This window comes from Juglans regia, chromosome 6, assembly GCF_001411555.2.
Source record: "Juglans regia cultivar Chandler chromosome 6, Walnut 2.0, whole genome shotgun sequence".
NCBI classification, from domain to species: domain Eukaryota; kingdom Viridiplantae; phylum Streptophyta; class Magnoliopsida; order Fagales; family Juglandaceae; genus Juglans; species Juglans regia.
Window position 1 is genome coordinate 38,817,220 of NC_049906.1, and position 6,608 is coordinate 38,823,827.

Below are 6,608 nucleotides of genomic sequence, written 5' to 3' on the forward strand. Positions count from 1 at the left end.
TTTCCAAAACAAAGAACTGACCACAACACTAATTAGCATTAACAATTAATTAGGTCCAATAATCTCCATGCAGCCTTGAAGCCATCTATTTTCTTGACAAGGTTGTAAATTAAGCAAAAATTGATATTACACAACCCCCAAAAAGAAGGTAGAATCATGTAAATGAAAGAACATCTAACTTTAGAACAAGAGAAAACACAGACCAAACCGAGAAACTCGTGCAATTAATTATAGAACAAAGTGAGAAAATCAGATAAATACATTAATCCTGATCAAAGTAGCACAAGTTTGAAAGCAAAAACCTTTTAAGCCCGCTGCATAGATCAAACCGATCAATTACTGGAACAAAGTGACAAAATCAAATGAATACAAACACTAGAGTAGCACAAATTTAAAAGCACTAAAGCCAATACAAACTATTTGCAAAATTAATGCGGCTTTATTGATTTTTTTATACAAGTAAAATGCGGCTTTATTGTATTATTGAATTGCAATTTTCACTTTCAGAATTGAGAGATCGAGACCATCTATTTAAAACTATTTCTTATTTTCTTTTATTTGTTCAATTTGGATATAAAATAAATGTAGAATACTAGAATATAAAATAAACACCTAGCTAATTTGTAGTTTAAGAGGAAAAATTAATCAGCCAAAGAGAGTTGTATTTTCCCTGATCTCTATTAATTCTTTCATTGGGTGTTCGTATATAAACAAAGTTGATATTGTGAATAACTAATCAATGAGATTAATCAGTTTCTTCTCTTCATCTTCTTCACAGGATAAAACTTGGTTTGATTAACATGGCATAAGATCATGCTTAGTTCTTTTACGGCATCCACTTTCATGATATGAGTCATATTTGCATAATATGAGCTTAAATTCCTCTATATTGGATTATGCATCTCTATATTTTTACATAGCTATGAATAGTGTCTATACAAATTTAGAGATCCACTATTCACTCTTCAAATGTTATTTTACTAATTATTTCTCTCTCCTCCCACTCTCTCTATCTCTCAATCATTTCCTCTTCTCTCTCCCTCAACAACACAACAAACCTTCACCTGCACATTCATTTTATTATTATAATATATTATATATAAATTTTTCATTTTTAATATAATATATAAAAAAAATTATATTTTTTATTATTACATTTGTATTATTAATGTCAAATGTATATAGTAACTGCTAATTACAAAATATATATAAAAAAATTGATTTTAGAAAAAAATTAAGAATAATAATAAAATAATTTATTATTATTTTGTCTCAAATATATATAAGTTAATGTGAAAATTTTACTTGAATGATAAAATAAATATGTAAAAGAGATAATTTTATATATGTATAGATCAATACTAATGCGCTTGACATGACATAAGATCATGCTTAGTTGTTTCACGGCATCCACTTTCATTTCCATAAGATCATCAAACGGCGGGAAGGAAGATATTGATCTCAGGAAAAAGCATAATTGACGCAGAAATTAAGGGAAAGCGCCATCATTTTTTTTTTTCCGTTTTGGACGCTGCAACCCACGAAGAAAGACACTCGCGCGGAAATTAAGGGAAAGCGCCAGCTTTCGGCTGAAAAAGAAAAAAGGGCCCAGGACGGAAGACTCGGAAGAAAATTAAAAAAAAAATGCCCAACATGTTTGCTTTCGGTGGAAGTGGAGATGGACCTTTTCAAAATTCAAAGTGGAGAATTTCAGAAAAAAAAAAAAAATGTTGGGAGTTCTACATAGAGGGTGAGACGGATGAAGGGAAGTTGTTAGTTTTAAGTATTTGGATTCAAAATTCACATCAACTTATTTGATCTCATTATTATAATTTTTTAAATTTTCACACAAAATTTAATAAATAATTCAACTTTTTTAAATATCAAAACAATAATAATATTAAAAATAATATTCAAATAATATTTTATGCAATTCATCTCTGAATCCAAATAGAGTCTTAGTTTTAATTTTTTCTTTTTTAGTTTGTGGAATAAAAGAGAGCTTTGGGTATTGGGGAGGAAGATGGCCAGTGCAGTTGTAGAGCTTAAAGCCCAATTGTCGTTGCCCAACGTCCTTCCACCTTCCTCCAAAATGTAGACAAAGATGGAGGCGGCAAGCATGTGTAAAATGCTTGAAGCCCCCTCCGTGTTCCCTCTCCTCACCAGTCGCTCCACCTCCATGCTGTAGTAATGGCTACACCGTACCAAGCCACTCTGAGCCAACCAAATCTGTCATTTCTTTTCTCGATCTCCTTCACCAAGCCTTAGCACTAGGGTTTTGGCAAGAGAGAGAGAGGGAGCTGGTTGTGTTTTTAATCCTCAGCGTAAAATGACGTCGTTTTAATACTAAATTAGCTTTTTTAAATCGAAATCGGGTATTGGATTTTAAACCCAAAACCTAGATTCTATAACCACACCCCACCTTGGTAGGGTCGGATTGGGTGTTCTGGTTTTTGGCTCAAGACAAACCCATTTCAGAGGTTCTAGATCGGGCTGGAAAAAAACCCGACATGGATGAACAACAACATGGATGAACAAACTTACTTATAAATACAAAATATATTGTGAAGGCGTGTTTTGTAACCACCAGCTCCAACCATACCGAATGTCTGAAAAAGAATAAGGGTTGATTTAGATTCAAAGATGAGATGAGATTGTTTCAAGCCTCGTTTGGTTGTTAAACTCATGAGTTTAAACTCTCAAATTATTAAACTCATCTCAACTTAAAATCTTTTTACACGTGGGACCCACAACCTTTTTCAACTTTCCATAAATACATCTAAATTTATCTTAACATCCAAATACATTTAAACTCATCTTAGGTGGACCCCACAAAACTCACTCTATCATCTCATCTTATTACTATTCATAAAGGACTCAACTCAACTCAATATTCAAACGCAACCTGGATGAAAGATGAAAGTTAAAAAAATAAAGCTAGAATATTATTTTTTAATATTATTATTATTTTGAGATTTGAAAAAATTGAATTGAGATTTAGCTGTAATATAAAATCAAGACATTAAGGACGAGAAACGCCAAAGTAAGACCCTACCCAACAATTTATTTTTATACGTACCCTTTCCTAACTTCATGTGATAGGGACATCCATATGCAATAATTATGGTCTTGACGGATACATTCTTGACCGCAATTAGGGTGGTAAATGAACCAGTCTGTTCGATAGTCCGCTAGGTAATCATTTAGTTAAACTCGAGTTGAACTCGACTATTGAAAAAAAAAAGCTCGCTTGTGAAAGCTGATTTCCGCTCGATTAGTAAATGACACATATTTGACAAAACTTCAACTACACTCGGCTAAGGCTCGTTAAGGCCCACTCGTTTATGCCCGAGTCGACTCGATTAAACGATTAAAGCTCTTTCATATATATTTATATGTATTAGCTAAAAATATAAGCATAGCACTTTTATAATTAAATATATAATATGTAACCTAATTACTTATACCTATATACCAAATATACTTCATAGATATATTTTAGTTTGTACAATAATTAGCTGATAAGATTTAATAATTTCATATACAAGTATGTAGTAACCATGTATGAAATAGATATATGCTATCATATTATGTGTATATATTAATAATTTATGTAGGCATATTGTTATATGCTCGGTAACTTCTTGGCAATTTAGATGCCATTTTCACACAATGTACTCATGAGTTATCGGAAAAAAAAAATGAAAAAACAAAACAAAACAAATTAACAGTGGTAAATGACAACTGCATTAATACTCCTGCATAGTATAATAATATTATCTTTAAAGTTCTGACTCTTTAAAATTAAAAAAAAAAATCTGAAAATTTTAAACAAATATTAATATTTATGAATAAATTATGTGAAACTTGCAATCCAACTTTCTAATTTTTTCTTTTTTAATTTCAGCATACCCTCCAAGTTGTACACCATAATTGGGGTCTGTGTTGTAATCGAGCCGAGCTGGTCTTTAGCTTGCCGAGAGTTTAAAAATTCATGATTGTTCATACTTATGTTTATGCTATGCATGACTGACTGATCTGATTTAACTGATTGATCTAACTGATTTATCTGAATTAACTGACTGATATGACAAATTTATTTGAATTAACTAACTGATCTGACTGGCCAACACACTTAACCCTGTGTACGAGATTGTGCACCGGCCCCACGTCCCGCTGCAGCAAGGGGAGCCGCTGATAGTATTTTGGCATATTATGGTGGACCACGCTTGAGTCCGTGGCTTGCACATCCACCCTGATCTGAACTGCATTGTTACTATGCATCTGAATGGCCATCTGATTAACTGATATAATCTTATCTTGCACTTGAACTTAAGATAGCTTACGTGTCTTATACATATGAGATGCATGACATAATACATACATAATTATAAATTCTGAATTTGAACATGATGCGGAATGACATGATCGTAAGCTATGCTGGATGACATGTTTGCATATAACATGAGTAGTACATAAATAATGGTTGTCAATTAACTGACTTGAATAATACTTATATACAAGCTGAACTATGATGATCCTAATTTGTGATCAAAATTACTTACCTTGCTGCGCTTCCTCTTGAATCTCACTTCATAGCTCGTCACCTATATGCAATATTAACTATCACTAATTCCGTCTAAAATCAACAAGTACTAATATCCAACTTAATTAAATTCATAATCCAAAAGATAGTCAAATAAATCTTTGTTTAACACCATAATCGATAAAACCTTATATTTAAATTACTTAAATACTAATAACATATTATAATCTAGTAGAATACTTTAGCTATTTTAAAATAAGTCATAAAACTTTAATTCTTAAAATAAGTTTCTTTTCTTAACATAATTATTAAATCTTATAAGAAATCTAATAAATATTAATATCATTTTAATGCTCTTAATATATTCCTTTATTTTAATTTTTAAAATTTTAATAGCATAATTATGTCAAAATCTATTATAATAACCTTAAAGATTCATTTCATACCATAGATGTAACACTCAGGCCCATTGTGAGGTTGTTTAAAAAAATTATGGATTTTTATGTGCGAAATGCCCATTTGATTTTTTTTTTTTAAAATAGACTTCGGGCCTAAAATTCTTAGAGAAAGCCCAAATTTTTGCATGCCCAAACACCAAGCCGTGAGATCAAAGATCAGACCCCATGACATTCACGTCTTCACATCACGCACATTTTCTTCTCTAGGGTTTACTAGCTTGTCCTTATATAAAAATCTCACGTAGTAACACACCCATCAAATCTAGGGTTACCGCTCTGCATCTCTCCCATACCACCTCTCGACATCACTTGCTTCAAGCAACAGAAATATTTCTGCCCAAGCCGCTAGCCTCTCCTCCCCACACAAATAGCAACCATGGCTCCTCCTTGCACAACGTAAACCATTGTGTGGTAGCCCCACCACCTAGCCTTTCGCAAACCGTGAACCCCACGGTAGAACAACACTAAACCACAAAGTACGTGAACTGCCATAGGGATAGTAACCACATCGGTGCGTTGCATGCCCCTCCACCGTCCAATTTCAATGCCGTCATCACCACCGCGTGAAGCCCAGTAGCTAGTTTTCCTAGTGCCAACAACGGGACCACCGTGGAACAGCCACTGCCTCCACGTCTAGGAAACGCCCAACAATAGCAGTGCACCGCAGCAATGCCTCATGCAAGACTCTGTTTTAGCCCCTGAAAACAGAGCAATGCACAGCTGGTGCACTTGTCGTTCAAAGCCACCACACACGGTGCCAGCGCTTCAACGTCGTTATCACCGGCACAGAGAACTCCGACGGTCACTCCACGCCATTCATTTTCCGCCACGTCCCTTTCGGTAAGCCACCGATAGCACCTCTGTGTCACTCTCTCTTTGCTTACTCTATCTCTTTTATTTTTTTCCTCATTCGTTGGTCTCTCTCTCTCTCACTCATCCAGTTCTCCGCTGAGATCATCGCCGTCTGCCTAGCCACTCGCTACGTCGCATGTTGCCCCACGTTTTCTCCTTAGGTAAGCCCTGCCATGGACGTTTTGTGTTTTACACAGTTTTTGCCATGTGGTTGGTATTCAAAGAAGGGAGAAATTACATTAATACCCTTTACTACATATTATTTAGATATGGAATTACAATTTTGCCCTTATTATTAGATGGTTTCAATTTGAAATTTTATTTTTATTAAATCTGTTTTTACATGGTTTATGCGGAAAGTATAAGAAATTTTATAGAAAATAAATAAGGTTTTCAAATTGTACTAATGGTAGCATATTATTTTTACAGTAAGTGTGAAATTTTATTTTGAACATTTTAATTATGATTACAGAAAATCACCTAAGTATTTTAACATGTTATAAGTAAAGTTTTATTTTTAAAGTAAACAATATTGGTGTAATGTTATTTTTACACTTTAGATATAGTTTAGACTATTTGAAAAATAGTTATGGTTTATTTTAAAATATTTTGGGATAATTATATTATCCAGTATTAAACTTTATAGTTGGTTTTCAATAATAAATAGGTCTGACTTTTAAATGCTTTAGTCATAGTTATTAAATTAGTAGTGATGATTTTAGAAAGTGATGATTTGAAATTTTAGATTTTGA